General features: G+C 34.0%; 1 protein-coding gene across 1 annotated transcript in view; it reads right to left on the bottom strand.

The window, feature by feature from the left end:
- TRIQK (triple QxxK/R motif containing) overlaps positions 1-11,335 on the bottom strand; it is a 64,278-nt gene extending 52,943 nt beyond the window's left edge. The window contains exon 1 of the mRNA XM_054590054.1: positions 11,230-11,335. The gene's annotated coding sequence lies outside the window, so the exon portion shown is untranslated. The remainder of the gene's footprint in view (positions 1-11,229) is intronic.
- Between the last annotated feature and the right edge of the window lie 13,493 nt (positions 11,336-24,828).

The raw sequence follows: 24,828 nt of genomic DNA on the forward strand, positions 1-24,828 counted from the left end.
GTCCTATGACCAAATATACTTGGAAAATGTTGTATACTATGCCCCTGTTTTCACAGGACACACTTTCATAAAAAGGCTTTGAGAAGTTCTACAATAGAAAACCTTATTTAAATTTACATGACATAGGGTGTCCCAAATTTATTTAAATGAAGACTGCCTTCCCACTATAATAAACAGTAATGTTATTTTTGCAAATTACACTTTAAGAATGGTACATTGTAGAGCAAACATCTGAAAAGTAGTGAAAGCTGCTTCCACAGTATTTTACAGCTGAATATGAATGTAAAGAAACCAATAAAAATTTACTTTCTATATTGCAACTTATATAGAGTTGACCTATAAAAATAACTATATCCAACCATAAACTTTTCAGTATATGTTACTTTTTAAACTTAGTCAACAAACAACAAGTGCTGTGAGGCTGTGGGAAAAAGGGAATCCAAGTATACTGTGGGTAAGAATGCAGACTGGTGCATCCACTGTGGAAATTCCCTCAAAAAACTGAAAATGGAACTGCCTTTTGACCCAGCAATTCCACTGCTGCAATTACACCCTAAGAATCCTGAAACAATTCAAAAGAACCTATGCACCCCAATGTTCATAGCAGCACAATTTACAATAGCCAAGTGGTGGAAACAACGTAAGTGCCCATCAGTAAATGAGTGGATCAAAAAACTATCGTATATTTACACAATGGAATACTACACAGCAGAAAGAGAGAAGGAGCTCCTACCCTTTGTGACAGCATGGATGGAACTGGAGAGCATTATGCTAAGTGAAATAAGCCAGGTGGTGAAAGACAAATACTATATGATTTCACCTATAAGTGGAACTTAAACACCAAAATAAACAAGAAAGCAAAATATAACCATAGAAATGGAAATAAAAAACTGACAGTAACCAGAAGTGAGGCAGGAAGGGTATAACAGGCAAAGAATGGGAAGGGTTATCAAAGAGCATGTATGAAGGACCTGCGGACAAAGACAACAGAGGCGGGGAGGGGGTGGATTGAATGCGGGAGGTGGGGGTGGACAGTGCAGAGAAGGGTAAGGGGGGGGAATGGGGACAACTGTAACTGAACAATAAAAAAAAGCAACAAAGAAAATAATGTATAATTTATTTATTCTTGTTTAATGAATGTTTACTAAATAACTTTTATGTGCCAGCTACTGAACTTGTCTCTAGTTTTATGCTACCATTGCTTTCATATAGATAAGAGTATCAAATTTAAATGGTTCCAAACACTAAATAATAATAATAATAATACCAACTCAAAACCTAACCCAAATATTTGAAAACACAAGTTTCACTAATTCTAATCATACTATTAAAAAACAGTTTACAATGTGTTGGCTAATTTTAAATAGTGATAATAATCCAGGTCAAGCATCATCATATGGAAGCACAGTCTTCTTTTTAAAATGTTGCTGCAAAGAATAAAGTTGAACTACTACTTTACACCATCTACAAAAATTAACTCAGAAAAATCAAAGACCTAGATGTAAAGGCTGACACTATGAAATGCTCAGAAGCAAATACAGGAGTAAAACTTCATGACCTTCACTTAGGTAATCATTAGATATAACACCAAAAGCAAAAGTAACAAAATTAAAGACTAGATAAAGTGAACTTCATCAAAGTGAAAAAAAAACTTTTATGTGCTCTAACATACATGATAAAGGGAGAAAAAGACAAGCCACAGGATGGGAGAAAATATTTTTAAATCATAGATCTGATAAGGCTATCCAGAATATATGAAGAATTCTCACAACTCAACGGTAAAAATACAAAGAACCCAATGGAAAAAATGGGCAAAGGATCTAAACAGACATTTCTTAGAAACACAAACTGCTAATTAGCACATTAAAAGATGCTCAATATCATCAGTCAGTAGGGAGTTCAAATCAAAACTACCACAAGAAACCAATTCACATCTACCAGGATAGCTGTACCAAAAAACAGACAGAAAGAAGTGTTGGGTGAGAGTATGGAAAACTGGAACCTTCATACATGGTTGGTGGGAATGTAAAATGGTACAGCCATTTTAGAAAACAGATTGGCAGTGCCTCCAAAAATGCCAACATAGAATGACCATATGACCTAGCAATTCCACTCCCAGATATATACTCGAGAAAAATGGAAACATGTGTCCATAAAAAGATATACACACAAATGTTCTTAACAGCATCTTTCTTATAGCCAAAAAGTGGAAAAAAATCCATGATGAACAGATAAACCTAGTATATCCTTATAATAAAATATTATTTAGCCATGAAAAGGAATAATATATCAATACACATTACGGCATGAATGAACTTTGAAAACATTATGTTAAGTGAAAGAAGCCAGTTACAAAAGTCCATTTAATGCAACATTCTACAGTTCTCTTTATATGACATGTCCAGCGTAGGAAAATCTATAGAGACAGATAATAGATTAATGGTTGCTTAAGGCTAAGGGTAGGGGTAGAAGAGACAGGGAGTGGCTACTAATGGGTGCGCAGTTTCTTTCTGAAGTGATAAACATATTCTAAAATCAGGTACTGGTGATAATTGCACAGCTCTGTGAATATGCTAAAAACCACTGAATTGCACACTTTAATAAATTTTATGGTTTGAATTATGTCTCAATACGGCTATTATTAAAATGTCATAATAATTTGCATCTACAGTCCTTATTTAAAATGTTTGGGCCAGATGTATCCTGGAAGTTTTAGATTAAAGAAAGGTAATGCCCCATCTACAATGAATCCCAACTGGAGAAAACTGAGTTTTCTAATAATTAACTGATTTTTCCAACCATGCACATTTAATGTGGAAAAACAGCAGCAATTTGACCTCAAACCTATCTAATCACAGAGCTCACTCACTTTCCTCTACAAGGAAGAATGTGTTCAGATCAGCCAGCTGAGGTTAGACTTTATGTCTATAAAATGGAAAAAAAATAATCATTTTATACATATCAAAGAGATTACTGTAAAGATGAAATGAGATCATTTATGAAAATGTTTTAAATATAGAGGTTTATATAAATGTGAGACAATATTATCTGGGAAACTATTTTCACTATATATCTAAATCAAGATTTAAAATAGAATACACTTTTAGTCAAATTAGATACAGGCATTCAAAACAAATATGCTAATTTTCTTAGAAGAATGCTAAGCATTAAATAGTTTTTTTTTAATATCTAAGAAAAGAAAATTCAAGTATGTTCAAGTTGTCCATAACCAAACTTCCATCATCTCAAGTTCCCATAAAATTTTAATAAGCCACATATAAAAGAGGTATAGTGTCTTAGAGCAGTTTTATGTACTCAGAAGCCAGGAGGATTACCCTTTTACTTTACAGGTAACTTCTTAGTCTTTTGAAAATTTTAAATGACTTCAGTTTATGTAAGAGCCTGCTCACCTAAGTTTCTAGGATAAGTAGGGGATTGTTTATATTTCCTCCTTCAAGGAAACATTTGTTATAAATAGGACCTAAGTGGGTATAAGCCAAGGCAACTTCTATTCTGTTCAAGCATAGTCATAGCATTAAAGAATTTTATTGTTTGCTGTCTATGAAAAATAGTATAAAAACCATTATTCTAAAATATGAATCTGATCATGTTCTACAGTTTAAAAACCTAAAATGGATCCTCATTGTCCACAAGATGAAAATTGCTTTCTATGGCATAACAGACTTCTCAGTCTGGTCCAGCAGGCCTTTATTGCCTCAACTCCAGCCCCTTTTCTCCAAATTAGGTTCTAGCCACTGAACTTCTTTCATTTCCCAATCACATGATCCTACTTGCAATTTAGCGGCTTTACAAATCTTGCTCTCCTTGTCTCAAGAGCTTGAATTCACAGGCATCCTTCAAGACCTCATTTCAATTCCACTTCCTCTTTTTAATCACCTATGCCCGCCAAGCAAATCTTTATTGATGAATTGATTGGCATATAAATCACTTATTACATACTGTGCATTTATGTCTACAAGCACAGAATTTTGGTGTACACTGGTAAAGTCACCATTATTTCTTACAATATTACAATATTGACTGATTTTTGTCTTTGGAAATAAAATTCTAAAATCTTTACAAAAAACTTCTTTCATTTAAGGTAAAGATGGAAAATGAATTATAAATGTTAAGAATAATAGATTCTTGTTTTTGATTCCGGTCCATATGAGACCAAAGAGATGCTGGAGTAAGCAGAACATCAAAGTGCAATAACTGAATAACTTTGAGTCCTTTGAATTAAAAAGCTCAGTGTTACACACTACAATTTATAGTCCAGGTCATGAGATATAGAATTCTTCTGTAAGGGGCCAAATCATAAATATCTTAGGCTTTCTGAGTCAAAAACCAAAATCAAGATATAGCTGTGTCACTGCGATTTGCGGTGCTCTGAGGAGCAATGCATAGCAGGAGAGCACCAAAACTGCATTTTTGTTGCAACTACTCAACATAGCTGTTTTTAGTTCAAAAGTAGTCAAAGACAAATATATAAACACATGATTGCAAATGTGTTCTAATAAAACTTTATTTATAAACAATAAAATCTGAATTTCATACAATAGTCACATCACAAAACACTGTTTTAATTTTTTCAACTATTTAAAAATGCAAAATCTATTCTTAGTGGGTCATACAAAAACAGGCAGTGAGACAGATTAAGGTGGGCATCTGTCACAATTTGCCAATTAATGGTTTAGGTATATTTTTAAATCTATCCTTATTCTTGAATTACCAGGTTTTATCTTTGTCATAAATAAATCAGAAGATAACAAAAGTTTACTCTAAAATCTAGAGTATTGTTATTGAATTTTTACATTATACATCTTCTCTTGCAAGCAGTTTATTACATTTGCAGTCAACTTTTAACTAGATTTAACATAATACTTAGAGCTTTCTCTATATCCTAGAACTCTAGAATATACCATTAATTGTATAAATCTATAAACCTTGGCTTTTGTGTTTATATTGTATCATCTTTTAATCATTGTTTTATGTCTTAATTGTGTTTTAATTTTTTTCCCCAAAAGCAACCAGGATGTAGTTGTCTGTTATATTCTTCAGAGTCATTTTCTATTACCCTCACAACAGAAATACAAACTGCATGAAAAAAAAACTTAGCCCTAAAAATGTTGCTCTGTTGTCTTCTGATATTTAATTCTACAGAAAAAAAAATAAAGTCTGATATCAGCTTAATTTTTGTTTCCTGATAGTGATGTGCCGTTTTTCTCTTTCTAGGTTTTTAAAGGATTTTTTATCATCTTTTTTTGAAAACTTTTTGATACTGGGTCTTTTTGGGCTGTTATGTCTCATATAAGAAAAGTTCTTTCTGCATTGATAGGTCTTTTCAGCTCAGAATGTTTTATTTCATGTTACCTATTACTTTTTTCCAAATGCTATTTTCTTCTTAGGGACAATTATGTATATTACAGTCTTTTCCACAGAAACTCCAAATATTCATATAGTGAACTTCATTCTTTTTTCCTCCATATATCATTTGTTCAAGAAGCTAGAACTTTTCATGTCTATTTTCCACACCAATTAAATTTTCTGCAGTGATATCAATTCTGCTCTTTACTGCACCAAATGTGGATTTATGATATGATATTGTGGTACACAGAATAATGCCGCTCCCTCAAATGTGTCAAAGCCCTAATTCCCGGAACCTATGAAAATGTAAACTTACATGGCAAAAGGGACTTTGCAAAAGTAATTAAGTGAAAAACCTTTAAATGGAGAGATTATTCTGTATTATCCAGTGGGTCTTTAAAAGTATATAACTTTTCCTAGCTGTGGACAAAAGAGGATTTGTCTACAAATGAGAGTCAGAGAGATGCACTGTTGCTGGCTTTTGAGATGAAGGGTGGGAACCATAAACCAAGGAATATGGGCGGCCTCCAGAGATGGAAAAGGCAAGGACATACATTGCATCGCAGAACCTCCAGAAAGGAATGCAGCCCTACAGATACCATGTTTTTATCCCCATGAGAACTATGCCAGACTTCTGAAGTACAGAACTATTAGATAATGATTTCATGTTGTTTTAAGTCCCTAAATTTGTGGCTGTTACAGCAGGAATATAAAACTAATCCAATTCTCATAATTTTAGGTTTTTTTGTCATCTTGTTTTACCTTACTATCTTCCTAGTCACTTAATCATTGTCTGTTCTTTATATATGGAGTTCTACCCACAGAGGGCATGCAGTCTTGTATGTGTTTGATGAAGAATTTTCTTAAATATTTTTCTTAACTTAAACTTCTTAGAGTTTCACAGGTATGTCTCTGAGTCATCTGCTGATTTCATTTCCTTTGGTTATGGGGATTTGTTTTTTCTGTCCAGAACATTTTTGCATTGAAAGAGACTGTATAGATCATTTCTACATAGTCCAGTGTTTACCAAATGTGTGTATGCATGGGGTGGGGAAGGGGTGTTATTGAGAAGAGACAGAATGGACCTCTAGGAAACAAATAGAATCAAATATTGGGCAGTTCTTTTGAAAATTATAACTTCCCATCTGCAAAAAGTGATATACCTTGCTCAGAGAGATTCAGTGCTTTATTGAAACACTGTGAATAGCAAGAACATACTAAAATACGCAAGCATATTCTTCAGAAAAAAAATGGTAGCAAATCACAAATCAACTCTCTTCATGCATAAGGAAAGAACTTGATGCCTGGAATCATTATAAAACCCAACAAATGATATATCTGTGTTGGAGCCAAGTCTAAAACTTTCAGTCCAGTGTATCTTCTACCAGGTATAGGTAATAAACTGTAATACACAATAAGGACTTTGCCACAAGTATCAACATAATTTACTTTTCTACATCATGTGATATATAAATATTTTTAATATTCAAAGTATGTAAAAATACTCTTTGGATTAAGCCATCTCCCTTCTGTCTTTGCCTAAATTTTAAGTTGTTCAGTCTAATTGGTCTGTTATTTTTGCAACTATGTCACCACATAACACTACTATAGAAGAACTAAACTTTTTTATTCATGTTGTCACTGTTGATGTTCAGTGGCTTGAAAACCATGAAAACGACAAGATTCTCTCATTTATGAAACTGTCTCCACCTTCTGATTCAAGAAAACAGTGTTTGTTAAACCTCTCAGTATAGACTATTACCTTTCTATTGTTTAACATTGCAAAAGAGGTAAGCTAAGAAATCACCTTTTCTTTTTCCCCACAACATACATCTATCCCACTGTATTACTGCAAAGAAACTTAACATTTCTACCATATAAGAAAGGATTAAATGTATGTAATATGTATTGTATAAAAAGGTTTGGCTCACAGACTCTATGATCCTTATCTGTCAAGCAAGAAATGTCCTGAGAATATCAAATATGATAAAATATGTACCACTCTTTTCCATTACTATCATTTTAGTCATTCTGAAAGAATACCAAAAATAACTATATTCTAATTTTCATTAAGACCTTTACACTTACAGCCAAATCTATTGATATGAAAAACATGGATACATATGAACAAAGACTAGGGGGAAAGATTAGCCTCATGTTTTTACATGAAGGAACTTCCACTGGAACTGTGGTCCTCAATGGAGATGTTTTTGACCTTGAAGTAGAAGGAAATTCTTTAAGCTGGTGGACCTCTACATTACACAACATTTAGCATGCCTAAACTGTAGGGTCTGCAAACCAGTAGTTTTTTAAAGATATTGTAATAATTTAAAGTCATCTCCATATATTTCAAATGGCCCATAGGTATCACCCAGGATGAAAAACCAGAGTACTAGATTAACTGTCCTGATTTTGCACTCCTTATTCACAGCTTCACAATAAGGAAAATGATCTGATCAGTAGAAGAAATCCATTGGTCCATATTGTTCTAATGGGTAGAGATAACCTATTATAAACCTGTGAACAGTAAAAGGTTTGCCCTCTTTCACTCTCTCTCTGTCCTGGACCATGCAGAGTGATAACTCTGGACTAAAATCTAGGTTCTGAGAAAGGGAGTGGAAGTAGCAGGGGGCAGGAGGTACTAGTACTCGTTTAAGGTCTCCTCTCTCAAGCACTATGTCCAATCAGCTCTTTAATAACAAAACATATATTGCAAACTCCAGCTGTCTGTCTACAAACCCAAGAGAAGGAAAGAACTATTATTTACTAATCCCCTAAAAACTGTAATTCTCTAATCTATCTGTCCTTATTCCAGTTCTCTATTAGAAATGAAACTGTATAGATCATTTCTACACTGTCCAGTGTTTACTAAATGTGTGTATGCAGGAGGAGGGGAATATTGGAGAGAAAAGAAACAGAATGGACCTCTTGGGAACAGACAAAATAGAATCAGGAATTGGGAGGTTCTTTTTAAAATTATAAATTCCCATCCGAAAAAAGTGATAAAGAAAGGGATAGTTAAATACTTATTAAAAACAAGACAACAGGCCCAAAATGGAGTTGCTTATGCTCAGCCCCATATCACCAAACCAAGGCTTAATTACAATTTCAGCTCTTCCAGAACTGGAATCTTAAACCAGTCTATCAGGAATCACCTGATCAGCACTAACTAGCTAGGTAATCTGCCGGATAGACCCCTGCCGTCCTCTAAAGGAAACCCACAATAATCAACCGGTTTTGGTTGTTTTTTTTTTTGCCAGTATAAATTCCTCATTCCCACTCCCTTCTGCCTAAAAGTTGAGCTCCTTCCCATCTGCTGGATTGAATGCTGTCCAATTCATATCAATTTTTACTCAAATAAACTCTCAAACATTTTAATATTTATCTTTTAACATACTAAACAGTTTGAATAAAATTGTAAGTGGTAAAGAAACAACAGGTACTCCTATATACTCTTGTGTTTATTACAAAAGCCATATACCTTTCCCTCTTCATTGTTTTCCATATCTGATGACAATATCCACTACTGATAGCCACTTTTATTGATAAAGCTAGATAAAGGAAACTGTTTGGAGGCAGAGGGGCCTCTATTCATAGCCTTTTATTTTAATACAGAAATCAGGAAAACAGCCAGAGTGGAACCAACCACAGTATTTTTTAGCCACAGGAAATTAAAATGTTATAAAAGGTTGTTCACATAAGTTTAAGAAGAGTTTTAGGAGTCAGTTAATCATATTCCAGTGGTATTTTTTTTCTTTGTCCAGAATGGAACCCAAAGAGAAAATTTATGTATTTAATGTTTACTTCAAAAATACAATTTAATATTTTCCCAAAATATTTGATAAATTCTCTTCACTTCCTCAAATACAGAAATATGATTTAAGAGAATGATCAAAGGGATTTGGAATAAAATACGGCTGACATGGTGTTGAAAGACAGCAAAAATTTATTGAGCAATGACAGTTCCTGTTAAATGTTAAAAAAAAAAAAAGAAAAAGAAAAAGGACTGGGGATTGGCTGAAGACCCTGAACTAAGGTGAGCTATAGTAAGATGCACTGTGGAAGAAAGAATATCCAACTCTGCTCCCCAGCTATGTAGCTTTGGGTATCAGTTACCCAGTCTCTCTGTGGGATGAGGCAAAGGGAAAGAGTAATTTCCTTTTTACTTAAGAAGTTGATCAAAAACACATGTTCTTAATCTAGCGTCCACTTATGCTTCAAATTTGTCTTTTTCTAGGAGGAGAGTCAATAGCTTTCCTTGGCCTCTTAGAGTGGTATATGTTACCAAAAAGATATTCATCATTGGATTACGAGGTAATCTTTCCCAATCCTTTCAGGATATATATAATCTTGAAAAAACCTAGTAATGTCAGGGGGAAAAAAAGTGTCATGCATGACATTCCTGGTTCACCTAACCAGAACTAATCAATAATGGAGAGAAGAATGGGTTTCTTCCCCATTTCTTAATAACCCAAAGATAAAAGAGAAATTATAAGTCTGAATATATTTTAAACTGATTAATCATAATTACATATGTTTACAAATTCAGATCACATAGACAAGAGATGAAAACTGTAATCAATAACACTTTACATCTGTGTAGATCATTATTTTAAAAATACTTTCACAATCAATCATCCTCCTTACTTTTTAGGAACAAAAGTATCCCCACTTTATAAATAACAGTTATGAGGTTTGCCTAAGGGCAAACATTCCCTAATCCTGCAAGTTTCCTGATTTCTAGGCCAAGGTTCTTCCCAGTTTTAACAGGCTATAAAAGCTTCCTTCTTAGAGACCTATACAGTACACCTTGCAGAAGGGAAGTAAAAGCAGACTTTTAGCTCCTTTGTTTTCTCTCTGGAATGTTTATTCTGCTGAGTCACTGGGGAACGCCTGATATGAGCAAAGAAGAAATTTAAAATAGTTATTTGTGGTTACCATCTCATAGTTAATTATTTACTATGGGCGAATGAAGCAAAAAGGGGATTTATATGCTAGTATCACCCCTCTCCAGTGGGATCTGAAAGGGAGATCATAAATATATTGTCCAATAATGAATTGCCTCAACTTCCTGAGAAGCTCCTTGAGATCAAACAGGCAGCAGCCAAGAAAAGAATTCCACATGGAAGAAACCAGATGCCCCTATTCCTAGTCATCCACGTGGACATCCTTGTGGGTTCAGTGATTCATCAAGCACTAAGAAACCCTCCTTCCATCCACCCCTAATAAAACCACCTCATGCTGCCTAAAGCTCTTCTTCACAAATGTTTTAGTCTGCAGATAACTGAAGATTAAGAAAGGAAAGTAGGGGAAAGTGTGTAGAGTCATAAAATGGTAGATGAAGGGGCTGAGCGGGAACTACACAACCACTGAACTGAAGAATGAAATGAACGGACGCGAATAAACTGACAACACAAAGGGACCAATCCCTAGTTGAAGGCCTAGGGGAGGTGGGCGGGGATAGGTTTCCAGGGCCCAGCCACCTCCCCCCGACACCGTGGCAGAGCGGAAACCACGCGTTCCTTAGCAACCGTGGCGTTCACGCCCACACCCAGAGCGAAGCCCGAACAGGGTAGTCCCCACCCCCACCGTGAGCACCTTTTCGCGGGAAGGCGTCCTTAAGTCATTACCATACCTACGGAATTTCCCAGGGCCTGGGTTCCCCCTCTTCCAGAGCCTCCCTCAACCCAGCACGCCCAAGTGCCGTTCCCCGGAGCGGAAAGATCGTTTCCAAAACGCTCTGGGGACACGGTAAGGAAGTGCGCCCGCCTTCATTCCCGGATCCCCAGCTTCCCGGGAAGGGCCTCCCCGGCCTCCCAGAAGTAACCCTCTCCGGACACACACACACACACACACTCACACCTCAGCTCAGCCAAGGCAAGGACCGACAAACTTCGTGACCGGCTAGAAGTGATGCTGTACAGGGTCCTGTCACTTAGAGGCGGGGGCTGGAGGAGCCAACTGCACACCTCCACTCGCTGAGAGCGGGACGGAAAAGAGGCGGTGCTCTACAGAAGAGGGCGGGACCGGTCCTCAGCCTGAACTCGGATTGGCCGGTCTCTCTCGCGCCTCTGCGCTGGTCCTGGACACAATTGAGTTTTCCCTGCGTCCTTAGCAGCCTTTGGACGCGAATCCTCGATTCAAATACCCGCCTGGAAATGTGACTGTAAACATTCAAAGCAAGGGCTGCGACTTGTTTTATAAATATAAAACACAGAAACATGTTCTTTTGATTATTGAACTCTTCCCACCTAACACAGTACCCATTCACAGTCTCCAGGGATCATCCTGGATGTATGAACTGTCTCAGAAAACAATGCTGTGCCAATTCAAGCTTTTAACGGAAGATTAATCAACATAGGAAAAGTGATTACTGAAATAGGACCAACAAGTAAAGTTTGGAGATACGAACAAGAATCCAGTTTTCACATGTACAAAATGGGAAGAAATATTATTAGTTATAACTTAGAAAACATTTGACAAATAACTTATAATCATGTAACCCTCACAGTATGCAATGAGAGATATTATCTACAGCCTACAAATGATGAAAATGAGGCGTAGAGAGATTACATTTATTCAATAATTTAACTAATGGAAAGGTATCTGTAGTCATTATTTTTATACTTGTGGTAAATTAAAATTCTTTAAAAAAAATTGTGTGACTTCCCATTTAATTCTCTTGCTGAAACATGTCACTTTCCTCTAGGCCAGTGAATTTCAACCAGTGTGCCGCAAGAATTTTTAAAACATGCAATAGATGAATGTTTAGTCAGGGTCACTGACCTCTTTTCCCTTAGATTGCCAAATTAAAAAATTACAACAACCAATACAACAATAGCCATACAGTGTGAATGAATCAAAACTATACCTATTATTTTTGTCAGATTGGCAAAAAATATAACATTTTTGGTGTGCTGCAGAATTTTAGTAATTAGTTTATGTGTGCCATGAAACGAAGAAAGTTGAAAACCACTACTCTAGGCCAGTCCAGCCTATCTTAAAAATGCCCTTGAGAAGCGAAATAGCGTACAAGAGAATTGAGAATTCTAAGTAGACTAACTAGGAGGTTCTCTGAAACCTCCCAGAATATTAGAGCTAGGAATTGAATCCATGATATAATTTTATTTTCTCTCCTCCTAAATCATTTGCTAGTCTCCAGTTCCTCTCCCAGAATAAAGGTACAGTTAAATGAGATTATCTTAATACTCTTAACCAGATTAGGGGGTGAGGGATTAAAATAGTGAAACCTTTTCCTGGCTATATGAAACCAATACCCAAAAGTGTTTATCTTGTCAAGTAGAATGGTAGTAAGAAAAAAAGAAAAACTAAAACAAAATACAGTTGGAGAAATGCTTTGAGATTCAATTAAAACATTCACCATACTATAAAATTGTTGGAATAAAAAAAACATTCCAGTTGCAAATGATGTTATTCTTTTTCCTGCTGAATTTCCAATTCTTCTGAAAGCTGACTATAAATACCTCTGTACAAAATGTTTTTGATTTATATGACTCATGATCGCCGTTACATCTTTAATCTTCTAAAATATTTGGCTTTAAATGAAAAAGAAAATGCTATAATCATTTCAATAATATACTTAAGTACATTAATAAGTACATTAAATACTGTAATATTAAAGGAGTGAATTATTTATTTGAATCTTTTTTCAATTGCATATTTAAATAACTACAGCAAATGCATGTGTTTGAATATTCTCACATATATGAGATGCTATATTTAAATAAATGTATTATAGTCATGTAAATGTGTAATCATTTAAGTAAACACAGCTGTATATGCCCCATATGTATAGCTCCAGATGTTTGAAGCATACATTCAGAATTCTGGAACTCTACACCTTGATATCTGGTTAATCATCCAGTAGAAAATACTGTGCTACATATGCACAGGAATACATTTTAAAATTCTATCCAGAGCGAGGAAATAGGTGAGAGCAGTGAATAATGAATCTCTGGAACTGGGCTTCTTATCTTGAAAAGATTTTGGTGAAATAGCTTATCCTAGCAAGTTGTTCTGCAAGTGGTTTATTGATCTATAAAATGGGCACCAGCCATCAAGTCATATAAATATGACTATTGCAAAGTAGCCTTTGAGCACTTTTCAAAATAATCAAACTCCAAAAAAATAATGTTTCAGTTAATTTGTAACACTCTCCAGTTTTAGAGTATGAGAATCTCATGTTATCCATGCCTCGATTATTTATTTTTTAACTTATGCTTCTGCTTTAATACTTGGGAATGTATAATTTGAAATTTCCCCAGACACAAATGTATATTAGAAGAAATTATGAAGAACAAACTAACCATATAAAAAATAAAATGTATCTTAAGGATATCAAATAATTTAAAATTAAAACATCCAGAGGTATGTTATGAATAACTTATTTCTTTACAATATAGTGACAAACATCATTTAGTTAAATTTGTGGTAAGTTGGAATATAAACTAGAACCTAACATTTACCCATGCTAATTTTTTTTGGTCTAAACAATATCAATATACATTGAAATGTAAGGGAATCAATTTGGATCATTTGTATATGTTATGATCCTGTCAAAATATATATATATAATTCATTGAATATATTAAAATAAGAAATGTAACATCAAATTATTCAATCGTGTCCAGCAGTCTATCTAGCTAAACTTGTAGCATGGGCTGCTGGCTGCCAACATGCCTTCTGCAGACAATCACCTCCTGCCTAATCTGCCCATTAGCCCTGCATGGTGCCAGAAGACCAAGTTCCAGCACAAGCTCACATCCTGATGCCATCAGCAGCAGAAACCCATGTGGCTGTCAGCTCTTGTATAGCTAGCTGGAGGCCATGCAAGAGCAGGTGGACCTCTTAGGCCAGAAGAGCCAAAAACAGGAACACTTCACTGACTCCAAGGACATTGTCCAATAACAGCCATCACGTGTTCATGCACCAGCTGCTAGACACCCACACTATGGGCTTGTTCTCCAGCTGCAGGGCTAGAGTCTATATACCACCCAACTATTTTAGTGCAAGGCTGTTTGGAGTGGGCCTTGTGTCATAGAATGCAGTTTCTACTCTAAACTAATCCAACAGAAGGTAAAAACCAAGCTCTTCGGTCTCAGGTCATTTTTACAATGAGCTCTTCCTGTTCCAAAAGGGCCAGACCAACAAACAATCACCATTTGCTATCTTCTACTTTAGGGAGAAGTATCTTGACTATAAACCTTGGGAGAAAAGTTCATTATTGTCTACATGGTATATGAAGTCTCCAGCTTGATTATTGTGGGAGATATTTTCATTAGAAGTTCTTAATTAGTGGAGATTATCCAGAGATCTTAAAAATTGCATTATAAAATAGAAAATTTGAAGGAGTTTCATCACATCTGACATTCCTAGCAGTTTCATGCTGGCCCTCAATCAATCCTGGACCTTCCTTTGATGCTGGTCACAGACTATGACTCATTCATTCACTTGACACATAATAAAGAAGCCAAAGATACCAACTAGTTCAGACTTCCCTAGAAGGCTATGTAAACAGATATGAAGGTGTGATGGTACCCATGGGTACCTTACTAGTTTAAGCCTGTGTCTTCTTCAGGGCCTTGTTTCTAGGGCCAGGAATTGGATTTTGACCAAAAAGAGAAGTTAAGAGAGACTGAAAGCACTGGTTCTTCCTACAGAAGCTAAGGTGGAAACTGAAAGACAATTTTTGTTTGTTTGTTTGTTTTTGTTGTTGTCCTTGTTGTTGTTTTGTGGAGCAGTTGGGGGATTCTATCTTCCTTTGGACCTACCTCTACTGTGCTATTTCTGGCAAGACCGGCCCTTAAGAGACCCTCATCTTCCATGCATGTCCCCTTCCCCAATAAGCAACTGTGACCATGAAAGAAACTCCCACAACCAAGGGTAACTAGTTGTATAAGAGGTAGAGTAAAAGAAATTTAAAGGAGTATACTTCCATTTCTCTAGCCTTTATATTATTGTGGTCATGCATTTCACTTCCATATATGTTACGAACTCAATAATACATATTATTATTTTTGTTTTAACAATTCAATTTTTCTTTAAAAAAGATTTAAGAATATAAGTTTTTAAATATTCATCTACATATTTATTATTTGCAATGCTCTTAATTTCTTTGTGTAGATACATGTTTTCATCTGGTATTATTATTATTTTTCTGCTTGAAGAACTTTCTTGGACACTTTTTATGGTGTATACCTGCTAGTGATGAGTTCTTCACCTTCTGTATGAATGAATAAGTCTTTATTTTGTCTTTATTTTTGAAAGATATTATTCCTGTATATAGAATTTCAGGTTGGCAGTTTTAATTTCAGCATTTGAACGATGTTACTCACTCTCCTGCCTTGCATTATTTCCAACAAAAAGTCTGCTGTCTGCTATTATCTTATATTTGTTCTTCTGTAAAGAATGATTCTTTTCTTCTCTGTCAGCTTCTAAGATAATCCCTTTATTGATCACTTTAAGTCACTTTATTGTATCATGATGTAATTGTCTTCATTTTTTTTTTGCGTTTGGAGTTTAGTAAGCTTCCTTGAGCTATAGGTTTATAAGTTACATCAATTTTGTAAAAGTTTCATTTATTATTGCTTCAGATGTTTTCTATCCCCCAATTCTTTCATCTCCTTAAAGGAAGCCCAAAAAATTCATCAGGTTACTGTATGTTTATATGTTTCTATGTTTTTTCTCTCATTGTATAGTTTTGGATAATTTTTATTGATCCATTGTTTTCTATTTCAAGTTCATTTCTATTTTGTTCTGTGAATCCCCTCCAGATTTTCATCAGGTATTTTTTTCTATGTCTAGAAGTTCAATGTGACACATTGAATATATTATCCATGCCTTTTCTTAATATATTCACTCATTCCTCTATCTTTTTGGGCACTTGGAAAGTAATTATAGTAGCTGTTTTATTATCCTGTCTACTAATTCTATCATCTATGTCACTTTCCGGGTCTGTAATTATTGATTGAATTTTTTTCATTATATGGGTCATATTTTCTTATTTTTTTGCACTCCTGGCAATTTATTTTTTTTAACTGATTATTACACATTTTGAACTTTACCTTGTTAGATGATGATGTTTTTGTGTGTTCCTAAAATATTCTTGAGCTTTGTTCTGGAATGTGGTTGTTACTTAGGAACAATTTAATCCTTTTCAGGCTTGTTTTAAGCTTTGTTAGGCAGGAGCAAAGTAACCTTTCATCTATTAATCTCTCCCCACTACTGACTAAATACACTTGAGTTTATTCTAACCAATGCTCTTAAAATTATGATGTATTTCCATTTTGGCTAGTGAGAACACAAACCGTTCCTGATCCTCTGTTAGCCCTGGGGATTGTTTTCTCTGCTCCTACCAGGTAGTTCTTCTTTCAAACTCAGGGTGTTTCCTCACACACATTCAGTAATGAGTACTGAATTGAAATTCAGTGTAACCTCTGTATCTATACAGAGCTCTCACTCTGCAGACTTCTCCTGTCTGGTAGTCATCCCTGTAAACTGTAGCTAGCCTTGGCCTTGCAAATCCCCAGCTTCATTGTCTTAACTGAAGATTGAGGCATTCATAGGCCTACCTCATTTTGTTTTTCTCTCTTAGGAATCACTGTCCTGTGCTGCCTAATGTCTAATGTTTGGAAATCATTGTTCGAGATGTCCAGTTCTTTCATTGTTTCATGTGAAAGTTTAGATCTGATGTCTATTACTTAATCATGAGTAGCTGGGAACAGTTTTGAACTGCTCAATTTTATTTTAAAATTATCACATGTTGAAGGGTGTAGGAGGAAGCTGCAGTCTTCAAGAGCTGATTTGTATTGCCCTATAAACACATTATGGCAGTAAGAATGCAGAATAATTTAAAACTTAATTGAAGTGTAAGAACATCAAATTTTGGTTGCAAATATATGCAAAGTCTAGTTTTTGTGTACAACTTTTCAGGGATTTTTTTTTTTTTCATTTCTCTGCTCAGAATCGAGGCAACCAGAGTCCCTTGGGAATAAAAGCATGAGTATATTTATTTTGCTTCCTCCTTATACTGAGGTTTCCAATTCAGTATTTGAGAGTTTGTTATTAGATTTCCCATCTTGGGTGGGCCCTTACTCTTAAAGTCTGTGAAAACCACTGAATTTTCTAGCTTTGACATAAACTTTTAGGGCAAAAGCAGTTTCAGTATCCCAACTGCTTACTGAAATACAGCTGTTTTGATTAACTTATTGCGTAATATACCACCAATCTAGTGGTATGAAACAACAATTTTAGTATGGTCAAAAATCTTATGGGTCAGGAATTTGGACAGGACTCAAGAGGAAATGCTTGTCTGTTCCACAATGTCGAGGGGCCCAGCTGGGAGGCCTGAAATGCCAGGGAAAGACCCTAATGGCTGGCAGTTGGAATCATCTGTAAGCTCTCCTGCACAAATGGCTGGTACCTGGGTTAGGATGTTTTGAAAGTTGGATTGCACTTTAGCTGGGACAGTTGACAGCAGAACCTATACATAGCCTATCAGTGTGGCCTGGAATTCTCACAGCATAAGGTCACATTGCAGAAGATCTTGGGATGGAACAAATTGTTGTAGCTATCTTTGGAAAATATAATTTGCCACACCTCTGATATTATTTGTTGAAAAATGCTTTCATCTTACTGGCTCTTTGGATGTCTAGATGTAAATATGGGTTTGATATAAATTAGATATAGATACAGATATAGATATCTCTAGCATATTTAGTTGTTTTCAGCATAAAGAAATTAACATGAAGGATTTCAAATGTCAAAAGTCAACTTGGATATTTAAGCTCAATAATAGCACTAAATAGTGGACTCTTGACTTTCATGTATATTTTTCAACCAATTTTTTTAAGTTCCATGAAAATCTTATTGGCATTTTGGTAGGTATTTCGCTGATACTCATTATTGATTTTTAGATAACTTGTAATATTAAGTGTTCTTATTCTTGAACATTATTAGTCTTTTTTATATGTCATTAACTAAATTTTCATAATTTTTTCTACTCAGGTTTTGCCCATTTCTTTTTAGGCTTTTTTTTATATTATAGTTTTGTGGCTTCATAAATGAAATTTACTACATGCTTTTATATTTTCTAACTACTTACTACTGGTTTCTAGGAAGCTATTAATTTTTATTGTACATTGATCTTATATCTAGCTGTTCACATTGCTTGATTTCTTAGCTGTTACAAAACGTTGTTTGTTGATTAACTTGAAATTTGGAATAATGTACAAATAATGATAGACTATCTTGGAATTTGGAATCTTGTATGAAGGTATAAATCAATGTACATATCATTTTATTTTCATTGTTCCGTTAACTAGGTCTGTCAACATAATGTTGAAGAGTAGCAACAATAAAGAGAATTTTCATTTTGTAATCGTATTTAAAAATATTTTTAATGTTTCACCATTGTGATATGATGTTCACTTAAATATCTGGTACTTTATTAAGTTAAGAATCTTCTAGCTTTGTTTTGTTCAGTGTTTTTATCATGAATGAATATTTCTATGAAATGTTTATCATTCATTGCTCACCAAAATAAACAAGTAACATTTTACTGTTAGTATACTAATAAATATTTTAATATGAGAATATAATTTATCCTGAAGAAACACTACCCAGTAATGTCTTTTTAAAATGTTGCTTGATTTTACTTATTAATATATTATAGTTTTTTTGTATCTATTTTGTAAGCGTAATTGGCACTGTGTGTGTGTGTGTGTGTGTGTGTGGTGTGTGTGTCTAATCCTGGCTCAGTTTTGGTAACTGAGTATACTAGTTTATGAATTAGATAGTTTCACCTTATTTTCGTTTCTCTGAGAATCTTAGTAGAGGATAGGAAATTGTTTATTTCGTAAAATCTTGTCAGAACTCACTCTGAGTAACAACTGCCTGGACTTGCTACTGCTTCAATTTCTTCTGAGATTAGAGTTAATTCAATTGTTCTACTTTCTCTTGAACCTACTCAGAAATTCACACTTTCCTAGCAGCAGATACACTTTATATAGGTTTTAAAATTTATGAGATAAAACTGTACATTTTCTGACACTAAACTTTATTCAGTAAATTTGGGTTTCTAATATGTTTCTCCTTTTTTTTCATGATCATATTTTCCAGGGTTATTTTTTTTACACTTACCTCTCTAAAAATATTGCTTTCGATTTATGTTGGTCAGCTTTAAAATTTTTTTTATTTTATTAATATGTTTTAATTTTATTGACCTCAATTTTTCTAAGTTTTTTGTTAATTTTTTGTTCTATATTTTAAGTTAGTTTTAGTCTTTATTGTTTTCTAAAAATGTATTTTGGTCCATATATCTTTGAGTTCTGCCTGGGCACACAGTATACATTTTGATAAATAGCTTTTTATACTTTTAAAAATGGTTTATAATTAAAACTTACTTTCTTCTTAATAAAGAACTTCTTAGAAGTATTTTATTTAATCGATGGTTTTATAGATTTTCGGAGAGCCTGGAGGAGGAGCTAATATTTGTGGTTAATTTCTTATTTCTTTGCAACACCTTCAGTGAATACATCCTCTATAATAGCAATTTTGGGATAGCATTTTGACACTTGTTTTGTGGTTTAGTACATTGTAAATTATATTTTATTTTTGGTGCCCTATTTGTGTTTAAAGCCTCCATTGAATACAAACTTCTATAAAAACATATGTTAATCTACTAGATCAAGTTTGTTAATTGTGTTGTACAAATATTTTGTATGCTTATTTTTATATCTCCAATTCATAAAATCATAAGTTTCTAAAGGTAGGTATTAACATTTTTACTATGATTGTGGATGTAGTAAAATTTTAAGTATATTTATCAGTTTCAATTTATATATTATGTTGCTATATTGATTGGTACATAAAGATCCTTTACTGTTCTATATAGCTACAGTTCTTATATTATACTAAATTAATATGCAATATTCCTCTCCCTACCCCACTTGATGCTGTTTATCTTATTTCTATTTGGTCTAATATTACTATTGCTATTAATTTTTTTAAACAAGTTTCTGGTTTATCGTTTTATTTGTTTGTTTTTTGAGTGTTTTCTTTTTTGTATTTTTTCCCCAAAATTCCATCACCTTGTTTCAGGTGACTTCTCTTATTTCCACTGAATGAAGTTTGCTTTGCGTCTTTTAAAATTGCTCATAATTTCTAGACCAAATGGGATACGCCTGTGCAATCATGAATGTTTTTAAAATATATTTACTATGATTTTCAAGAAATTGAAAGACAGAATGCAGCATTTACTTAGTGCCATTTTGATCCTAGTATATTATAGTATTTTTAAGCTCTGTAGATTATCATGACATCTCAAGAACATTATTTTTTCTATTGAAAATAATATTTATTTTTTATTACAGAAATACAATAAAATCCCACTTATAAGATATCCAGAAGTAAGTTTTTTTTTATTTTTGTATGAATCTTAGAAAAGTAAATGGTGACAAAATAGATATATTTAAAATTAGCAGTAAAAATTATACTTTAAATATCAAGGGGAACTATTATATTCTCTTTTTCATACAGCTAACTGTTCTGTTAGACTTCCTGAAGAGAGTCACATTATAAGCCCAGATATAAAATGCAGTTGTCATGGCATATTGAGGGTTTTCTTACTCCTAGGGGTGGGGGGTGGCAGATAGTGCCTAAAGGAAGTAATAAAGAGAAAGGTAGACCTTATTACAATCCATTCTGAAGAATTTTGGGCCCTTTCAGAATTGAAGTGGTAGACCTACCCAATCTCTTTGTGATAGGTTGGGCAAGTTATTTAATGTCCCTGTGCCTTCGAGTTCTCATCCAGAAAATTAGGGTAATAATATCCAGTTCACAGTGCTGCTGTAAAAATTATATAACATGTGAAAAGTTATAAAATTGATAAAAGTTAAAAATAAATTATATATGATGTTTGAAAAGTTATTAAAAAGTTATAATAAATAAATAAGTTATTTAAAAAGCTATAACATGTTATAACCTTTTTGTAAAAGTTATAAAAATTATATATAATTCTTGAAAAGTTTTAAGTAAATTATATATGATAATGTTTGAAAAGTTATAGGGTTATAAATGAACTTTACAAATGACATCATATTCAAATTTACTCTAAATTACTTTTATTTACTCTGTAAATTGGACTAAAGAGAGAACAGGGTTACAATCTATACGCTTGGACTCTGCTGATCTCAGACTGCTCTGTTGGAAGTGATGCCACAACAGACACAAAATAGAGGCAGACAAGAACTGAGAGAAGTGAACTTCAGCTCAAGGCAAAGCAAAATATTTTGCGATTGTTCTTATGCAGAGAGTAGATTAACTGTTATAAGAAACAAGTGCCAAATTTTAGTGACTTAGCATGGTACAGGTTTATTTCTCGCTGACTTCACCTTTGGTATGGAAAGCCAGTGGGGTCTTTGCTCCAGTCAGTGAATCAGGCTTCTTTATGTAGAGGTTCCAGTGTTCATAGCACCTTGATGATCTTAGGTGAATTCAACACGTATGGAAATAGAATAATACAAGTAAAAAAAAAAAAAAAGAACATATGGATGTATTTTTAGGGACCATGCATAGAATAAGAAGTATGTATAATTTCCAAAGTTTTCATATTGCATTGGCCAGAAATTAGTAACCTGGTCATATCTACCAGGAGAAGGGAAGCTTAGAAATATAAGCTTTGTGGCCAGGATTAAAAGAAAAACAGAGTTTGTTAAGCATACAACGTTGTTTCTGCCACAGATATCATTTGATCAGATGCCAGAATAAGGGCAGGGAGTCCACTAATTTTTTTGTGTAATTTCCTCACTTAAATTTTTTCACGTACCTCTTTTATGATCTTCAAAAAATCCAATTTTTGCTTAAACTGAAGAATAAAAACAAGAATATTTTTTGATTTGCTAATTAGCTCAGCTCAGCATATCTTTGTTTAGTTCTGGATTCTTATACCTAGCTGAAAAGTTCAATCACTCAACCACTCCAAGTTTTAGTAACCTGACAAATGCCTATCTAAATCACAGAAATGGAAAGTTAAATTGAGATAATGCATGAAAATGTACTTATAAATTAAGAAGCATGAGGCATTTTTTGTACTAATGAAAAGATGGCTGAAAAATTACTATAATGATGATTTAGCAGTGCTTTACCACTCTGTCTGGTCTTCATCAAGTCCATTAGCATCCTGTGCAAATTATGCTGTTTAAATGTCAGGTGTATATTTGAATTTTACAAGCATTATGTAGCTGGAATTTATGTCTACTTAATACTTTTTTATATTGACAGGGTTCAAATAAGCTATTATATAAAAAATAATGAAGTCATCACAAGGAAAATGATACTATCATAACATATGAGCCAATGATTTGGAAGACATGATTCAGGTAAAATAAAGGGAGAAAGAAGTTTTTAAAGGTCAAGTTTGGCAGGGTCTAAAAGTGAAGAATTCAGTTGGTTATCAACATTACATCTGATATCAGAATAAGTGTATGCTCTTACTTAAGCTAATTCTTCATGACAGAATTGAAAAGAGGAACTTAATTCTTTAGTTCTCCTTTTATTGTTATAGACCTTGGTTTACGTTTTAAAACATATTTCTTTTGTAACAAATCATTACTTATTTAACATTCACAGCCATATCTTTAATCATTTAAATGGAAACTTAAGATCAAATAGTTTTTCATGCAAAATAGATGTGCCAGATGTATAAATGCCCAAGTTATAATTTTTACGTAGGCTAGAACATGATTATTTCTTTTCTGGCTCCCCTCTTACTTTCCATTTTGCCTTTTCTCTCTTTTCTACATTTACTTCATTATTTTTCCACAGGTTTTTGACTCTGTATATATTTTATATATTTATTCAATAAAATCTGGAAACCACAAAAAGGAAAATGAGCTAAATTTGATGAAAGAATAAATGAGTTGTTCTGCCAATTATCATGACAAGTTTCTGTCAACCATCATGTGTCTAAAAGTTAATAAGTTCACCATCTTAACATTTTTCTAGAGCCAACATTAGAAAATACTTTACATATGTTTCAGTTTAGTTTTCCTTTGCAAAGTCAATTGACACTTTGATTTTGAATGATCATTATTGTTCTCCAAACTTGTATGAGATCTTTTCTTAAACAAATGACTTTTTTTAGGGGGAGTTTAAATTTGAGTTGAAGTGTTTGTGTCTGTGTGTAAGAAAGAGAGAGAGGGTGTCTGCACAATAAATGCTCACTGCAAATTTTGCTGATGACCATGCAATCTTCTTCATTCCTCATGAACTCCTCATAGCTTCTAGGACCTACCCCAAGGGTGTCCAACCCATAAGCCCTATGCGGCCCAGGATGGCTATGAATGCAACCCAATACAAAATCATAAATTTACTTAAAACATTACTTAGTTTTATTACTAAATTTTATTATTTTGATATGTGCATTTTCTATATTGGTGGTCACAAACTTGGGAATGGCTCGATGATTTTAAACGACCACTGAAAGGGCTGCTGCATAACTAGGGTTATTATGTGAGTACTTTTTCGCTTATCTGTGGTGATGGATATCCTAACAATTGTACATGGACCCTTTGCTCATCAGTTTTTGTTAGTGTTTGTATATTTAATGTGTGGCCCAAGACAACTCTTCTACTTCCATTGTGGCCCAGAGATGCCAAAAGGTTAGACATCCCTGCCCTACTACTTGTTTCTTCTGCTACTTTTTTTTTACTTCTTGAGAACCCTTACCACACACTAAGTGGTAGGTGAAATCCAATGAATCTATTTGTCCCGGATACAGAACAGCTTACTTTAGAGATATTAGAGCAGATTTGTATTCACTGTATTTTCAGTTGCCATTTGCTGTGGGAAGCCAAAGACTAACATTCCATCTCATGTATTTACTGTTTGTTCATGTCTGATGTGTCACAAAGTTCCCCAGACCTTTAAAAAGTCAGATAAGTGGGACCAAAAACATATCTGTTAACTGAGAAGGTAAAATGAGTTTGTTGTTGTTGTTAAAGGACTGAATTACACATTCCATGCCCAGACTCTGGCCAATAAGAGGCCACATAATGTAGCTATTAGCATAATCCAGGTGCTAACCCTTTATATTTACAGGATAAGAACTTTAATTTGTCAATCTACCAAAATTAACAACAGTTCAATATGTTTTTATAATGAGTAATTTTTGTTAAGAGCGCCAGATGCTATTTTTCTATTTTTTTCTCCTATAAATAAATTATGTGGAAGTCAAATTACTGAGAAGGTGTTTGCGGCCTTTAATCTAGCCACTACAGCTCATTCATGATTTAAATGTACAATAAGATTAGACTGGGGATAAAATACATGTTTGTGTGTACTATAGATTATATAGTATAAATTATCAGGGCAACCTTTGCTGCAAGTTCTCGAAAGGCACCACACTCTTTCCAAGTATCAACTGCAATAGTTATCTAGTTT

This window comes from Pteronotus mesoamericanus, unplaced genomic scaffold (assembly GCF_021234165.1).
Source record: "Pteronotus mesoamericanus isolate MK-2021 breed Mesoamerican mustached bat unplaced genomic scaffold, CSHL_Meso_final scaffold_174, whole genome shotgun sequence".
NCBI classification, from domain to species: domain Eukaryota; kingdom Metazoa; phylum Chordata; class Mammalia; order Chiroptera; family Mormoopidae; genus Pteronotus; species Pteronotus mesoamericanus.